This window comes from Thermobia domestica, chromosome 12 (assembly GCF_964235325.1).
Source record: "Thermobia domestica chromosome 12, izTheDome1.hap1.1, whole genome shotgun sequence".
NCBI classification, from domain to species: Eukaryota; Metazoa; Arthropoda; class Insecta; order Zygentoma; family Lepismatidae; genus Thermobia; species Thermobia domestica.
Window position 1 is genome coordinate 103248867 of NC_137465.1, and position 19498 is coordinate 103268364.

Sequence of the window (19498 nt, forward strand, 5' to 3'; positions counted from 1 at the left end):
GGGAATGTCGGTAATCATTAATGGGAGGGCTTCGACCATTGAAAAGAGAGATCTTAGGGTCTATACGGAGCTTGCAGACGGAAGGAGGAATGATTTCTTGTAAAACGTAAGTATTTGATCCTCTATTTCATAGCAAATAGAACACTAAGAATATTTCATTAAAATGCACTATTTAAAAAAGTATTGAATGTAGAGGGAGCCCTTTCAAATTTTCTTGCAGGGGGCCCGAAATTTCTAGATCCAGTACTGTATGAAAGACTGGTGAATGCCAGACATCCTGCAGGTGCATGATGTAACATCTAAGCGGGAAAAACGCAGTATGCATGTAGCATAAGGATAATGTATGTTCCGAACAGATTTTCGTGCTGTCCGAATATTGGATTTTTCTCACTGTATTCTCTATTGGCCTGTGCTAACTAATTTCACTTGGTCTCGGTCGTGCGCTTATTCATTTTATTCGGGATCGCGCTCGCTCTCACGAACCTTATTAGGGCTCGAGCTTACGTTCAATTATTGCACAAGATCCCAATTAAACGTTAGTCCCAAACTTGTGAGTACTAGGTTCGCGAGGTGCCGTGTCGCGACAAAACGCTGTAACTTGAGTTACATTGTTTTGTCGCAATAAGCATTTTTGAATTTCCCCCCACCGATATTTATGTTCACCAGGCCCAGCATTGAGCTGAGTCAAATACTTTTGAAAATATCCAAAGAGAATTTCGATGTAAGTAGGAAATTAGCCGGTCTGTAGCGACTTTACGGCTCTTTTTCTCAAAACTGCTCCGCCAAAGTTACAGCGTTTTGTCGCGACAGGGGTCAGGTAATGCTCTAAATGAGAAATATTATTATTATTCAATTATCTAATTATACCTTTCTTCTGTAATAGGTAAAAAAGCAACAGAACTTTTGTTTTTAATGTAAGAAAAGTTTTAGTAAGTATAATAGTCTTTTCTGTTTTATTTGTTAGAATTTACTTGCATCAACTTAAGGCTTTATATTTATATGAGTGCATTTTTTCTTTGGGTTTTAACTCCAGTGATTTGATGTACAGGCACAAAATACCTTCACTTGAAACAAAACTATAAGCTATACAACGCTTAAAAATAATGCATTAATAAAGATTCAGCAAGACACATCACTTAACATGTTTTATTAATTTATACGTTAAATTAATGATTTTTATTTTTTGACTAATAAGTGTAGAAATTTTCTTGATGTTTATGGATTTTAATCTTTCACTCGATCAAATCTGAGGTACGGGTTTTTTCAAAGAGAAAACACAGTCCCCTAGACTTAAAAGATTATTATTATTATTATTATTATTATTATTATTATTATTATTATTATTATTATTATTATTATTATTATTATTATTATTATTATTATTATTCACTTCATCCAAAAATGTATTTCGAATATGTAATATTAGAACGCACAATAAAGATAATAAATTTTAATGAAGCGGTGAAAAAATTAATAAATCTAGCACATGAAGGTGAAAAAAATTCTCGGACCTACATTTCCACATGAATATAACGACGAATATTCGTGTTCCAAACTTGAAATATGAACATTTGTTAGTTTACGAAATAGCATTTGTTATGGAGCAAGAAAACAGCAAGCATTTTGTGATAAATGTAGAACGTTTCTCTTGTAGTCTTAGAGTCATAAATTTCTTGTAAATACTCCATTATTCAGATCAGAAGATGTGGCGCTCTCCAGATTGTAAAAGTGAAAGTAGATTCATTAACTGTATACTATCAGAAAACATTCACGCACCAACTCAAAACAATATTCAACCAGCAACGGAAGTTCTTTTCTTAATATAAAGGTATTTTAGGAAAGATTTTCGAGAACGATATAAATGTATACCAATACTCGGCAAGTTGATAGAGAAATAGTATTACCTGAAATATAAAACAAAGTAAGCTGACATTTTGAGATTGTGCTAAGTTACTAATGACGGAGTACTTGGTTGGGGTTTTCAGATAGATCTGATGTGAGAAGAGTGTATAGCATCTGTATCAGCCACTATAGCAATGCGTAGTATTGGTCATGAAACGATCAATATAGTTTCCAAAACATTTCTGAACTGAAATGAGAAAGCTACGAGAGATGAAGATTACACAAGAAAGGTTGGATGGATATTATTATTGAAATACTAACGACATAAGAGAAAATATCGGTATGTTTCATAATGGTTTCCCTACTTTTATCAGAAAATTGTGGCAGATGCATATTTCCCCCCTTTTCTCTGCCAATTACTATTCTTGGGTGAAAATGGTGAGATTGAAGCCTTGAAATAGAATAACTAATATGTTCACAAACAGAGTCGTCTGCTCGATTTATACGATGATCAGAAATGTTTACTACTACAGAATAATGCAAAAGCTGCTTACTTTCTGTATTATTATCATTTGTCTGGTGTAATATAGAAAATATGAACTTGAATTTTCATAAATGTGACGTATATTTTCATTGTAAAATTTTTGACGTGTAATAGTTGCAAATCAAAAGAAAACTGAGTTAGTTCTTTGTTGAAGTGGAATTTCTATGTAGTTTCCAGTAATTGTACAAATTTCCGCCGACAGCATGGAAATGATTTATCTCTCTGACCACGGTAGAAGAGAAGGGAAACAAATTTCTGAAAACAAAACAAAAAAGATTAATCATACAAGTAGACCTAAAACAAATGCTGGCACGTTTAAAATAATTTCTCTAAAAATAAGCTCTGACTGACTAAGAAACACCTAGGCCAAATTGCTGCAATCAAACTAGAAACTAGTAAATAGGATTTGTGATCTAAGGTACTTTAAAGAGGAATTTTTGATAATCAGACGTGAAAAAGAACTGCCAATGCGTTTTGCATTTACAGTAGGAAGTCGATAATCCGAACGTCAAAAATCCGAAATGTCAAAAATCAGAACTCGGTCCCTAGAAGAGTTTTACATTTTGTCTTAGCGCTAGCGATAAATAAACAATAGATTTGTCCGTCGGCGTTGTGGGAAGTCAGCGTTTTTACAAAACCTTATTTATGTGTAATTCTTTGTCATACACATTTTTTTGTTTATTTTCCCTTAGGCAAGTTAAGTTTTAAGTGTGAGTTACAAGAACAGTGTAATTTAGTGTACAAGCAGGTTCTTCAGAAACATTAAATGTAAGTAGCCTTATGTAGGGTATTGTAATTACTATGTGTATTGTATATCCACTGCATCGATAAAAGAGCATACCGTACAGTATATTTAAGCCTAAATGGCATTTTTTTTGGTCATTTTCGAAAATCCGAACTTCCTGTGGTCCCAATTAGTTCGAATTTTTGACTTCCTACTGTATTATATAAGGGTAACGAAGAAAGTTCTGTCGCTTTTTCGCCCACCAAACTCGAACATCAATATGTCACCTAACATACACTGGAAGATCAAAAATAGTCCCCATCAGCATCGACGACGTTTTGCCAACGTTCCCGAAGGCCATGGATTCCATCGCGGTAGAACTTGGTGGGCCGTGAAGCGAATAAGGTATCAAGTGCATTTTGCACCTCTACTAGGGATTTGAACTGGCGTCCCCTAAGGCAGGGACGTACGCAGGGGGGGGTCCGGACACCCCCCCCCCGAAATTTCGATTTTTTAAAAATTTAGCCTAATTTTAGGGACAATTTTAGGAAATTTAATATAAAATACCTTCATATTTAGTTTGGACCCCCCCGAAATAAATTCCTGGGTACGCTACTGCCCTAAGGTGATTGTCCAAGGAATGGAACAGGTGATAATCGGACGGTACAATACTCTGGAAGTATGGCGGATGCAAGGGTTTCCCATCTAAGGCATAGAATGATATCCCGGGTCATCCTAGCCAAGTGGGGCTCAGTGTTGTCCTGTAACAGGAGGACCCGTTTGTGATTCAGAATTGCTGGCTCCAGAGTTTTGAGTTTTTCTTTAACACGGCTCAACTGTTGACTGTACACAGTTGCATTGATGCTCTGACCAGCTGATAGCAGTTTCCAATGCACTATGCCGCGAGCAGTTCACCAAACACACAGGAGGACTTCTTCTGCTGCAGTGCTGGTTTTGGCTGTTTTGGAACCGGTTCATGAGATGTTAACCCATGATGATGGTACCGTGGAGCTTCATACAGGACCCACTGATCACACGTCAACACCCTGTCTAGAAATGGCTCCTTCCTTAGACGAGACAGCAAAGAAACACAGGTGTCTGCTCACGTTGAATTCTGGCCCGAAGTCAAATCATGTGGGACTCATCGACCCAACTTGTAGTGCTTCCCAAGTTGATGGAGATGCTACCGATTGGTTTCTCCATTCACACTGAATTGTAGTCCCAGTTCCTCACATGTCTGGCCACTGTTCGTCTCAATTGCTGCCTGAGGATCTTCATTTTGTACATATGTTGGTCTTCCGGCACGTGGCTGCGTCTTCGAGTGTTTCGTCACCGTCGTTAACCCCTTAAAGGAAACATTTGTGAAAATTCACCCAGATGAAAATTATTTCTTTTGCGATTTATGCCCGTTTGGCCTTTTCCTGTTTCACCTTATGCCCTCAGAACATATTTTTACAGACAACCGATAAAGATGTTATCTTAAGGTGGAACGTGAATTCCCGTTTCGCCTTTTAATATACAAGGGAACTTTCACTCCTTATCTGTAACAAAGAGGGAATTAGTTTATTCTCAACTGCATCCTCTCTTCTATTTGAGGCAAATTAAACTCAAATATCTTACAAGAACATAAATTTTATTATCACACCCAAAATAGTATATCAAGTTTCTATGTGGATATAGTATGAAACATCAATACATCAGTTTCACTGTCCTTAAGTCTGTCACATCCAAAATAGTATATGAAGTTTCTATGTGAATATAATATGTAGAATTATTTTTTATTTTTTTTTAAACAGTGACGCAAATATTGCATTACTCTAAATACTTACTTTGATTATACGCTGTTCTATTCGTTCAAACGTAAATACTACTAGCCTTACAAATGTTTTGTAAAATTATACTAAATTTCCCTATCATAATTGGGAAATTATCTTCTCTGGTGTAAGGCGATTCGGGAAAAGGCCAAACGGGAATCCCCGTTTCATCTTCAGTCAAATTAGCATACACTGTCTTAGCGGTGGCGTGTTGTTTGCCACGACTCGATTTTGCTGTTGTTTGCCACGATTTTGCCACAGTATTTGCATTCCGATCTTATCATATCTCATTATAGTGAAAATTCACACACACCTGGAGTACAAGGAAGAGTTGCCAGACACGTCTGCTTTTGATCCTCTGGAACAAGTGGTAAATGTTCTCGCCTTTGGGATGAGAGAGGTTTCATTGTACTCGCTGCTGTGAGAGAACATTATGCTCCAAACAAATGAAAACAAAAGATCATTAATATCACAATAGCTTAGTAAATTGATGTAATTGTATTTTCTCTTTTAACTAGATTTTTAATATCATCTCCTATTATATAATGTTCTGTTTTCTGTTATGCTATGCGACTAAAGAACAGGTATACAGAAAAATGAAATATTTCAACTTTACATCTTACGATTATGTCGTGTAAGCTAAAAGATATGGTAATGACGAGAATGAATGAAAAACAGTGTAGTGAAGAAAGTGGGAGGAAACTCATGCACACTGTGTTTGTCCACCACAAAACCCATTTCACGCGAGGAAATTCTGAGTGCCTTGTAAAGTTCAGGAAACACAAATATAACTTCAATTTATAAATGTCATTGTAAAGATCCGAGATAGTAACTGCACACATACTGACTTATACACTTGCTTCTCTTTGACAAAATTATAACTAAAGTCATCAGAATACATTTAATTAATTTCTTGATTGCGTCACTGTCATCCAAAGTGTTTACTCTGAGAATTGCTTGACAAGTTAAGCAAATATTTCTCATTTATGCACACCGAGAATCCACTTGAGATATGATCTTGTGTACGATTACATCATAAAGCAAATATTTTAAGTTGTTCTCCTTTGGTTTCTTCTGGGAGTGGTTCAATATCAAATGAGTTATTTTTATGAGTACATGCCTTTGGTGTGGAAGATTCGGGTTCGATTACCGGCGGAAACTCATGTGGATCGGAGACCATGTTAAGCTGTAGGCTCAGGCCTCAGTCTGCTGCTGAATGGGATAATTAACTCAAATCCACTTTAATTCGTGCACATTCCATCTTGTTTCAGAAAGACTATGGAGGAATTGCCGGTATTGGATTTTAATAACCTCTGTGGGATTGATTTGATTTTCAGTTTTAGCGTCCCGTTCAGCATCGAGGCCATATAAAACGTGGACCTACAGTTTAATGTGGAATCCGAGCCACATGAGCTCCCTCCGAGAATCGAACCCGGGTCTCCCACGCCAAAGACGCGTACAAAAAGAGCGTCTACTAGGGAGTTCTCTGTGAGGACTTGAAAATAGCCAAGTAACAATACAAAAAGTCACTAAATTTTTGTATTACCAATAGACTAAATTTCCATTCTCTCACCAAAAGTGTTTAAGAGATCGCTAAATTCATTATATATGTATATACAGGGGGGTAGGAAACTCCACCGACAAAATTCGGGAGGCGATTCCCGACACCGAAACAAGAAAAGAAAGTCCCTTTGCACTTTTCTCTAGGACACATAGTTTCGGAGCTACATGATGCCGAAAACGTGCCAAAATACACTTTAGAGCGCTATATCTTCTCTATTTCGAATGATAGAGGCAAGGAAGCATGGTCACCTCAAAGGAACGAAACCTGCTCTATTCAAAGATGGGTATGTTGCAATCGTGAAATCAGTGCACAAGGGATTCCCCAAAGGAGCGTAGGAACTCCCGGATAAACTGTCAGGTAAAGATACGTCAAAATAGGCGTGAATGGATTGGTTTCCCACCTGGTAACCATAATTAGTTCTCAAACAGAGACGAAATGGTGGACACGTCATTTTCGCTATGTGTGGTTGCATAAGGGTCTTCACCACAGCGAAAATTAAACTACCGCTAATTTTATAGTTTTTCTGTAATATGTTCAAAATAAACACAAATATTGGGAAAGCAAATACATAGTGCGCTAGATATTATGATTCTGCATGTGATACTGTCATCACAACTCACTTATCTGCTTTCCATTTGCAACTGCCGAAAGATTTAGCATTTTTTGCGGGTTGTGTAAGTAGGGGCACACCCAAAGAAGATAGGTGAGTTGTGATAACTATATCACATGCAGAATACTATCTAGTGCAGTATGTTTTTGTTTTTCCAATAATGTTATTTGTTTTCAAGATATTATTGAAAAAACTTTAAATTTAGCGGTAGCTGTGGTGAAGATCCATAACCACCCGGTGCTGATGGTAACCAACAATGGAGTGGTATTAATTATTCCTGCAAGGGATACTATGTTATTTTCATGATATAAGCCGGGGATAAGCTTTTACGTGAGGGTGATTTCCCCTGCACCCCCTCGTTTATTCGAACACTGCTGACAGCAAAACATTGACTATTTTCGGGAACATTGCACGGTCACAAACGGAGGGCCATAGCTACCATACGGCTAAACCACACTACATACGTACTTCGTTGATTTGCCTCGAGAGGACCCCCAAGTTGCCAGTCCAGGTCATTCCGATGCACAAGGAGTTAGCACGGAAGAAACATTGAGTGCACAACCAACAAACAATACATCACCATTGAGCAGACCTACCTTATCTGTCAAAATCATCCGTGAAGTTGAAGTGGGCAACTATTACGTTGTGTGTTGTGAATCACGTTCATAGTGTAGTGTGTTGTGACAATGGCCCATTATACCAATCAGGAACAGGCCGAGATGATTTTTGTGTATGGAGAAGCACATGGAAATGGTAGGCAGGCAGCCCGATTATACAACGATCGATATCCCAATAGACGCCAACCGCATCATAAAACATTTGCAACGCTGTTTCGTCGTTTGTGTGAGATCGGAACGTTTCACCCTACCATGTATGACACGGGAAGACCACGTGAGGAACGCACTGTGCATGCCGAAGAACGTATTATACGACATGTGCTCGATGACCCGAGTGCAAGTTCCAGGCAGCTTGCCCGTCAGCATAATGTCAGGCATGAGAGGGTGTTGTCGATCCTTCATACCAACAATTTTTACCCCTATCATTTGCAACGGGTACAGGGTCTATCGCCAGGTGATTTTCTTCCCAGGCTGGACTTTTGTAATCAGGTTCTCCATTTGGTGCCAACAACTGTCGGTTTTCTCTCCTCCATTTTGTTCACAGATGAAGCCCAATTTGGAAGGGATGGTATCCAGAATTTTCATAATAGTCATCTGTGGTCTGTGGATAATCCACATGGAATGGTGCAGGCCCGGTCAGGGATTCTGGGTGGCCATCTCATCGGACCAGTTGTTAGTAGGTAAGACTGAACTATTCTACAGGTACCGTTATGTTTTATAAATAATATAGAAAGTCATGTCCTTTTAATGGGATGTGTTGGCAGACGGTGGGTTAGGTCATTAGGGTTTGATGACATGCTTACGTGTGTTTGGAAAGTAGTTATGTTTCTTTTTTTAGTTGTGCTGACATGTCTGTATTGTTGTAAAGGTCGTGTCCTCTTTTTCGCGTCTGTATACATGTGTGTACAGACTCTATATTTTTAAAAATAATAATGGAAATTTGAATTGGTTCGATTTGAATTAAATCTGTTGATATGATGAAACGTTATGACAATGATATATATATATATATATATATATATATATATATATATATATATATATATATATATATATATATATATATATATATATATATATATATATAATTTGTTCGTTTGTTTTACAAACTCGTTGTTAAAAATAAGGTGTCGAATCTCATATTATACAAATGGATTTGACTAATAGAAACTTACATTGAGAAATATATATATATATATATATATATATATATATATATATATATATATATATATATATATATCGGGTGTTGCAAAATAAGTGTTACAACTCTTGGGAGGTGAATCCTGCCACTGAGACAAGAAAAAAAGTTCTCTTGAACTTTCGGCTATTGGACATAGTTTCAGATCTACAAGGTGCCGAAAGCGTGGGAAAATGACTTTCGGACGCCAATAGTTCGGAAACTATCCAACGTAAAGAGGGCGGGTAAAAAATTCACTAAAGAAGTCATACCTGCTGTATTGAATTTTGCATGTTTCACAATCCTACCATGCACGCGCAAGGGATTCCCCAAAGGAACGTAGGGAGTCCCGAATAATCTGCAAAATAAAAGTTGGTCTAAATGGATATGAATTGATGGGGTTTCTACCAAGTAACAATAATTCGTTTGCATTAAGTCAATATCTGGAACAAATACAAAATGGCGGACACTTTCATGTCCGTTGTGTGTGGTTGCATAATCGCAAGGTACGGATGCTGGCCAACAGTGAAGTTCTGAGTATTAAGTGTAGCGAATTTGTATTCAGATTTTCTAGAAAGACATCTGGAGTGTCGGTAGAGCACAACAGATGGAGCAGGGTGATTCACATGTGTGGAAACAAGTAACGAAAAATGTCCAGAAATGCACTCATACTCAGTAAACGTAAGTTCACAGCGTCGGAAATGTAAGGATTAGCGTCAAGAACATGAAAGTCAATTCACCAATAATATTCCCTCAAACCGACGCAATATGATGTGCACGGTTGCATACCAATAAGGATGCAACAACTGAGGCCAAGTTGAAATTGTGCAAGGGGACTCACTAAGAAACCGGATAAACTAAATGAATGTCTGTAGTGGGATCACATGATCGATATTGAAATGCGGACAATTTGTGTGTTGATATCGATATGTAGCTAGTGGAGAAATTTCAACATGTGCCACTACTGCTGGGACACCGTCCCACGTGGAAAAAATAGGAAAATAACTACTCGGGTCTTGAATCTGAGGCCGTGGGCTCCCAGTAGGATTGGAAACTGCGACCACGCGAGCGAAAGCGAGCGCTCTAGCTCTGAGGCTCGAGGGAGACTGACTTTCTCTGTATACATTTCTTTGAGGAGTACCCACTTTGTTTGGCAAGCGCTCTTGTACAGCCTCCCGACATGCTTGTGTGTTACATTTTGTTCTTCCTACTGCACAGTTGTAAACATCAGAGCTTTAAGACGTTTCTTCCTATTTCTCATGTCGTTTTATTTTCCATATGTATGGTGTTTCAGCTGTAATGTTACATGTGCCAAATTGGTTCATTTTCGTCTTTGTCTTGGCATGTGTACTGTGTGTAAGATACATATTTCTGGAGGTATTTTGATATCGAGTACGTCATATGTCCCAGAACACGTGAGACATGATACAAGTTTGTTATTTTCAGGCTCTATCACAATTTGAACCATGGATTAAGAGATTTCTTTTCATATGTGTCGACTGTGGGACAATGTCCCAAACAAAGTGGGATATTGATACAATCTTGTTCTAGTTACGTTCTACCAAAAAGTGCACCAGATGTAATAGCAGAATGTACAACGTTATTTTCCTAGTTTTCGCATGTGAAACGGTGTCCCAGCAGTAGTGGGACATATTGACATTTGTCCATTAGCTACATGTCGATATCAACATACACATTGGCCACATTTCAATATCGATCATGCGATCCCACTACAGACATTCATTTAGTTTACCAAGTTTGTTAGTGAGTCCCCTTGCACAATTTCAACTTGGCCTCAGTTGTTGCATCCTTATTGGTATGCAACCGTGCACATCATATTGCATCGGGATGATGGAATATTATTGGTGAATTGACAATGGCTTTCATGTTCCTGACGCTAATCCTTACATTTCTGACTCTTTGAACTCACGTTTACTGAGTATGAGTGCATTTCTGGACATTTTTCGTTACTTGTTTCCACACACGTGAATCACCCTGCTCCATCTGTTGTGCTCTACCGACACTCCAGATGTATTTCTAGAAAATCTGAATACAAATTCGCTACACTTAATACTCAGAACTTCACTGTTGGCCAGCATCCGTACCTTGCGATTATGCAACCACACACAACGAGCATGAAGTTGTCCACCATTTTGTATTTGTTCCAGATATCGACTTAATACAAACGAATTATTGTTACCTGGTAGAAACCCCATCAATTCATATCCATTTAGACCAACTTTCATTTTGCAGATTATTCGGGACTCCCTACGTTCCTTTGGGGAATCCCTTGCGCGTGCATGGTAGGATTGTGAAACATGCAAAATTCAATACAGCAGGTATGACTTCTTTAGTGAATTTTTTACCCGCCCTCTTTACGTTGGATAGTTTCCGAACTATTGGCGTCCGAAAGTCATTTTCCCACGCTTTCGGCACCTTGTAGATCTGAAACTATGTCCAATAGCCGAAAGTTCAAGAGAACTTTTTTTCTTGTCTCAGTGGCAGGATTCACCTCCTAAGAGTTGTAACACTTATTTTGCAACACCCGATATATATATATATATATATATATATATATATATATATATATATATAATTTGGAAAAATGAAATATTTGAGTCCCACCATTATGCCTGTTTTTATTTTTATATTCTCCTAATAAATTAGTCGGAGCAAATAAGATGTTCGAACAATATGTGAGAGAATAAAAGATATTCTCCTAATATATTTAACGGTTCGCTTCTATAAGAAGCTGAGAACACTTGTAGTGTGATTATTTTATTCGTTCGTGTTATTTAAAATAACACTCGTTTTTAAAATAAGAAGGTGAGAACACTTATAATGCGTAAAAGTTTATGTGATACGTACTGGGATTGAACCCGGGACCCTTAGCACCATAGGTGAACACTGTATTGTACTGAGAATAAACCAGGGACCCTTAACACCATAGGTGAACACTGTATTGTACTGGGATCGAACCCGGGACCCTTGGCACCAGAGGTGAACGCTGTATTGTACTGAGAATGAGCCTGGGACCCCAAGCACCAGAGGCGAACGCTGTATTGTACTGAAAATGAACCTGGGACCCTTAGCACCAGAGGTGAATGCTGTATTGTACTGGGATCGAACCCGGGACCCCCCCAAGCACCAGAGGTGAACACTGTATTGTACTGAGAATTATTGCAATCCTCACATGTACATTGGCGAGAAAAAAATGTGAAATAGGAAGTGTGTGTGTGTGTGATTTGAATAGTTTATTTATTTATTTTGTTAATATTCATCGTTTTATTGATTTGGTTATTCCTTATAGTTAACTCCGTGTTTACAGCCAAGTTTGAAATACGGAGTGACTGAATTGTTGTTCCGTCTCTCACAGAAGACTAGCTTAGAATGAACACAATTTTATTTTTGTAAATGCCATTACTTCCGGGTCACTGCCTTATACGCGTTTTCCTTTTGCTTACGTTAGAACTATGACTGATGACACACATATATAGAGTGTCAATGTACTTTCTAATTTTATTTCCGCTTTCCAATATGTACTGAAATATTTTTCCATTAACTATGATTGTCACTGCGATACTTATCGGCAGTGATGAAGAAGACAGATAGAAATTTTATGTTTCTTCCCTTTTACAAGATGTTTGGACAAACACGTAAATGTATTTTTGTGGCAATATCTGATTTTGGCAATGTGAAAGTGTTACATGTAAGCATTTTCCTTAATTAGATGAGAACCGCACATTGCTACAGGGGACCAATGTCGATACCCTGTCTGAATGAAATTTCTCCAGCGGTTGATGAACTTGTAAATAAGAAATTTTTAGATTTCTTGGAGTAGCAATGAATAAACGACATGATGACTTTATTTATAATTAATGAAATCGGGTTGAAAACCTGATGAAAACATGATGCTTGGGGGAGGGACACATTGAAATCCTTATATATATATACTATTGAAATAAAGTTTATTATTATTGTTTTTTACACAGTGCCATAGTGTGTGTGTTGAAAAACTTTATTTGTTGTTGTGTTTATTGAACTTTTTCGTCAGTGATTCTAACAGAACGAAGTCTGATTTTTAAGGTGAGAGCTTTTTTAAATGCTAAACTGACATGTATTATTCACTTAATTATAATGAAAGTTTTTTTGAATAATTATTGGTAAACTACACGAGTTGCTTCTGAGAAACATTGTCGGGGAATAAACCTACGACCATTTTGTAATCATGCAAGAGGGACAAGATTTCAAGTGTTTGCAATCTATTACTAAAGTTATTATTATTATTATTATTATTATTATTATTATTATTATTATTATTATTATTATTATTATTATTATTATTTCATTCTTTCGCTTCATTAGAAGCTCATTGTAAAAATATCATGTTCGAATAATATGTGAGAGAGAATAAAAGATACTCTCCTAATATATTTAACGGTTCGCTTCTTATTAATTTAACCTCTCGTAATAAATTTACTCGAACAATATGTGAGAGAATAAAAGATATTCTAATAAATTAGTCGGAGCAACTTATTTTATGGATCGATTTCTATTAATTTCACCTCTCGTAATAAATTACTCGAACACTTACAGTGTGAACCTACAAATAATTTTGCAAATATTTTAAAAATTGCGAACATATTAAAAAATGTGAACCTACAAATAATTTCGAAAATATTTTAAAAATTGCGAACATATTAAAAAATGAATATACGGATATGATTCCCTTAAGAACCGCGATTATGATTTACCAAAGGGCTAAAGAGGGACCATTTACTTGTAGAGTTTTATTTGCTTAATTATAGTGTGCTTAATTACAATATGTTTGATTCATTTGCTAAGATTTTTAACTGTTATAACGATTGTGTACTGAAACATGATCACTTTAAAATCAGTTATACCTAATATATATGTACGATGTACAGAGGGGACTTGAACTGTTTAAGTAAGATCATTTGCTAATAGATGGCATACTACTACGCTTTGGCAACATAGCTGATAATCTTTTAGGAACGCAAATGTTTGAACTAAGACTAGTATTTGCAGAAAGAAATGTTTTAGTCTTGGGGAGGAGAGGGAGCGCTTTTCCCCAACATTATCGTTTTTTGATAGTAAATATTACTGAATGGTAGTTATTGCGGGTTTGGTAGCCACATAACGCATACAATACCTTTAATGTTAAGAAAGAAAGAGAAAGGATGAACATTTTACGGACCCCCTAAAGTAGGTGAGACTGAACTTCTACACGACAAAGACTTGCCGCCGCTTTGTATATTTTATTACGTGTTTCTGTGATCTTTTGCGATGGCGCCATTACTGTCTGACCGTAGTGCGAGTTTCCTTTATACTTTTACCGCTTGCTTTATATATTTTATTACGTATGTGTGATTTTTTGCTGGAGCCCTTATTGTCGGAATCCTTTGGGACTTCCCTTTATATTTTACAGCTTGCGTTGTATATTTTATTACGTATGTGTGATTTTTCTGCTAGCGCCATTATTGTTGGAATCCATTGCGACTTGCCTTTATACTTTTACCACTTGTTTTGTATAGCTTATTACGTATGTGTGATTTTTCCGCTGGTGCCCGTACTGTCTGGTTATGTTGTGATTTCCTTTTTATACTTTTACCGCTCGCTTTGTATATTTTATTACATATGTGTAACCTTTGCGCTGACGCCATGAGTTTTTCGCCCACCCACTTTGTATATTTGCCGCTCGGTAGCCGTGGACGCTAATGGTATTTTCCTTTATAGATACCGGCACACTTTGTATATTTATTTAATATTGTGACTTAAGTAAGAAGAGAAAGTTTACTTACCTTTGAAGACACGCCCGCTATTTTGCTGGCTATTTCCTGGTTGTTTGTTGTTGCAGTTGTATATAATTTATGTCCATATCCCAGTGTTGTTTGTAACGAGAATAATTACAGTGATTTTTTCCCCTAAATAGGTAAATTTTCTTTTTTTAAGGGATGTTTTGTAGTGTTGCAGCGAAAAGTAACTAGATTTTTGATAATTTGTATGTAAGCCATTGACTGTTTCCTTTTATGTACAGTGATTAGACTACGTATAGTTACCTATAATATAATTTTTCACGTAATGAGACCAAACCCTAATTATGAATTATACTTTAATTTCTATTAGATTAATTATGAGTTTACCTTGCATTTTCTTTTATTTATACAATTGGAAATGATCAATATTAATTAACCTATAATACTTATTATATGTATATACTTACGTATAAAGAATTGAGCTTTACCAATTGTGGTTTTTGATGGACAGATTTGTTTTTTCCAATATGGCGGCGTTGCGTGATTGTTGAACAGAGGTTCCTCCATAGTAGGAGTCTGAAATGCGAATACGCGCATTTTGCTTGCATTTTTTTTTTTTTTTACTGTTCACCCGTCAAAGGGGTACACCCTTTCTTGGGAAAGAGAGGAGGGCAAAATTTACGGGAGAAAGGATAGCTATGGATGGTCTATGGGTAGTGTGGGATCAAAGGGGTATTATTTATTAATCTTTATTAAGCATCAATTGTGTCTAGCAATTTCTACATAGAAGATTTCTTTGCATTTCAGGATTTTTTAATTAATCTTTATTAAGCATCAATTGGTCTGCATCAATCCCAAGGTGTAGATAGATCTGCATTCCAGGATCATCGTTTGCTGAAAGAAATATTGACATATACATACATACACATAAAAAGAAGCGAAAGTGACGAAGATGATACAGATGAAATAAATGAAACGATAACAAATATATATATATATATATAAATTATAGTAGTTAAGTGTAGGCAATGGGCATGTATTGGGTTTATATGAAATGAAGTGCAGTAGACGAGACAACACTTAGAAGCTGTTAAAGTAACAAATGAGAGTTATCTTCTGTCTCGGGGCAACTCGAGACCAATGAGTGACAAGTGGAGGCCCTGGTTAGTAAGGAAGGATATCACAAGTGCAAAGATGGATAAACGTAGTGAGAATAATGATGTGGATGATATATGTCATATTGTAGTTTGTGAGGGTCATTGGCAGGGAGAGTCTGAGAGTACAAGGTCAGAAGATGTTGAAGAGGAGTATATATATATTTTGGAGGAACGTCATGAGCCATGTCAAGATGGATAGTATCAAAAAATACAGGATTATCGGAGCTCATGCGCTTGGTGATGTAGGTAGTGCGTAGAGACTCTATATGCTGTAGAATAGGAGGAAAGGTGATACGGTGGTAGAGTGGAGCCGTAGGGAAAGGCAGGCGAATACGAAATGCAAGACGGATAGCGTGCCTTTCGATAATCTGGAGGCGTTCATAGAAGGAGGCTGGTGCTGATATCCACGCAGTGTGTCCATGAGTTAGAAGAGGGCGTAAGAATACTTTGTATGTGGTAAGAATGGTATGAGAGTGCAATCCCCAAGATGTGCCAACTAATTTGCGAATAAGGTTGAGTCTCCGTGTACTTTGTAATTGAAGTTTCCGCTCGTGTGGTTTCCATTGAAGTTTGCGGTCATAGACTACTCCTAGATAAGTAACCTGCTTCGAGGAAGGTATGGTAGTACCATCAATGGTAAGGTCGAGGCGATTGGGGTTTCGTCTAATACGTGAGCGTCTTTGTGGAGACTGAAAGACTATTGCTTGCGTTTTGTCAGAATTTACAGTCAGTTTCCAACGAGTGCACCAGTCAAGAAAGGAATTTATAGCAGGCTGTAAAGTACGATTGATATGCTGTACAGTAGTGCCCAAGCATAGAAACGCCGTGTCATCAGCAAACTGAAAAACTTTTACGTTTGGTGGCAAAGGAGGCATATCTGCTATGTACAGAAGGAATAACAGAGGTGATAGAACGGAGCCCTGAGGTACACCAGAGTGTAGAAAGATTGGATATGATAGAGCGCTATTGACAGTAATGTAGGCAAGCCTAGAGGTAAGAAATGAGAGGATGAGCCGTATGTAGCACATTGGAAGGCGGAAACGGTGAAGTTTATACAGAAGCCCCATATGCCATACCTTATCGAAGGCTTTTTCTAAGTCAAAGAGTAAGAGACATGAGGGCCGAGATGAATTGTAATGATTGCTAATAGTAGTGGTAAGCCGAAGAAGTTGATCTGAGAGGCTGATGGCAGGTCTGAAGCCGGCTTGGTGAACTGGCAATAGGCTATAGGTAGTGAGATGGGTATGAAGGCGGTTAACAAGAATTTTTTCGAAGATCTTACTAAAGCACGAAGTAAGTTGAATAGGACGATAGGACGAGAGAGCCTGAGGGGGTTTATTGGGCTTAGAAAATAAGAGTATTTTAGAGACTTTCCATTGAGGAGGGTAAAAGCCGGTACGAAGAATGAAATTATAAACGGAAGCAAGGAAAGTATTGAAGGAAGGAGGTGTAGCTTTGATGAGGCGATATGTGACTTTGTCGAAACCAGGTGCAGTATTTCGTTTAGAGTGGAGTACAGTGTCAATGTCGGAAGAAATGATTGGCTGAGTGAGAGGTTGTGCAGGATCAATGGTATGATTGCAATGAGGGCGTAGTTGCGGTCGAGTAGGATCTGTTAGGCGTTCGATATGCCGGTAAAGCTGAGTGGCAAAATGATGAGGAGGAGGCGTAAATATATCCTGAAAATAGTTAGCGAAGGCGTATGCCTTCTCGACATCTGTTTGAAGGGCATGACCTTGTTCGACAATGTTGTAAGTAGTGCGAGCCTTAGTGCCAGTAAGTTGATGGAATTTCTGCCAATAAACGGAAGGTTTAGATGTTTCTGCAAGTCTATTGCACGTATGGGCCCAGCGTCGACGTTTATAGGCTGCTAGATAGTTTCGTACCATTCTGTTCCACCGACGATGCTGCCGCAGAGCTTCAGGATTTTGAGTGTGTAAGTAGTCTCGAAACGCCTGTCGAGATGCAGTAATAATGGAATGATATTGAGGTGGCACTGGAGGTTTATGAGGGTATATGCTTTTTAGGGGGATATTGGCCTCTGCTGCGTGTGTAATGATATTTGAAAGAGTATCAACGACATGGAGAAGGTCAACGTCCGTGTTGGGAGGAGAAACTCCTCTTAGGGCCTGCTCGATATCGGATTGGTACGATTGCCAATTAGCTCTCTCATAATCATAATAGTGAAGGGGCTCTCGAGAAATTTTTGGTGGTGCCGCACAAGGAACATCGAGTAGAATCGGTGCATGGTCGCTACCAAAAGGAGGCAGAATTCGTATGTTGGATACAGTAAGACTAGATGATGCTATGACAATATCCGGTGATGTCTGACTAATTGGGCGTGTTGGAGAAGGAAGATCTAAGATTTCTGCCGCAGTGGATTGATTAATAAAATCTATGAAGCGTTGTTTTTCGCCCAGCGATCGACTATGGAGATTGATATCAGCCATGATAAGGTAGTGACGAAAGTTGTTGTCTATATACTGAAAAAAGTTGTGTGGTATTCTTTGACCTGGTCGGACATAAATAGTGCAGAATGTGATGGTTCTATTGCGTAAGTAGATTGTAATAACATTATGTTCAGGAAGTTGCATGTGAGGAGGAAGAACATGTGTGCGGATAGGCAGATGGTTATAAGTGCCAATGGCAGTGCCGCCATGTGCTCGAGCTATATGCCGTGGACAGTCAAACCGAGTGAACTGATATCCGGAGAGTTTGACTTGATGAAGTGGGGTAAGAAAAGTCTCATTTAGAGCAAAAGCATGAACTTTTTCCTCACGGAGGAGCTGTTCAAGCATAAGCTTGTGGGTGTTGAGTGAGCGGATGTTTAAGAAGAAAAAGGTATATGCCATAATGTAATAGATCGAAGCCATATTAGACAGAGGTTTCAAGTGATGAGATATGGAAGTGGACTGTGTTTCCGGAATATGTGGCATGGAGCTGAAGATTGAAAAGAAGTTTTGCAGCAGCTGTAACTTGTGATAAAATGTGAGTGCGCAAGAAGGGATGAATATTTTGAAGTACAACTGTTGTGAAGCGCAGAAGATCTTCCACCGTGAGAGGTGTACGCAAAGAATTGTTCGGAAGAGTTGAGGAATCTATTGTACGAATGGGAACTGTAAGTTCTGGTTTTTCAGGTTGTGGTGCTGGTCTGGCGCGGCACTTGTAACTATAGGTAGGATGATCACCAGAACAGGTAAGGCAGTGTGGAGCTTGGTTGTGATTGCTGCAAGATGATGTGGAATGTGGTCCGGAACAATAGCCACACTTTGGAGTATTTGGACACTGAGATGTTGGGTGCTGGTTGTAGGTTTGACAGCGCTCACACCTGATGGGCAGAGGAGGGGGTGAGCGAGATGGTTCTACCCTGTAGCGGCGACGATAGATGTAAGCACCATGCTGTAACAGATCGTCTATTGTGTCCTTAGAATCTGTTAGAAGACGAATCATGTACGTTGGTCCGGTATTGTTTTTAATACGGAGGCACTTCTTAAAAGAGTATTCCTCAAGGCGTAACTCTGCTTCTATTTCTTCCTCGGTGTATTCTGGCGGAACACCTCGAATTACAACTGAGAGCATTGGTGCTCGGCGTGGTGGAGGTTGCGTCTTTTTGGTACTACTAGACAGCGATTGGAGCTTTGCATTTGGGCCGAATATCTCGTAGGAAGC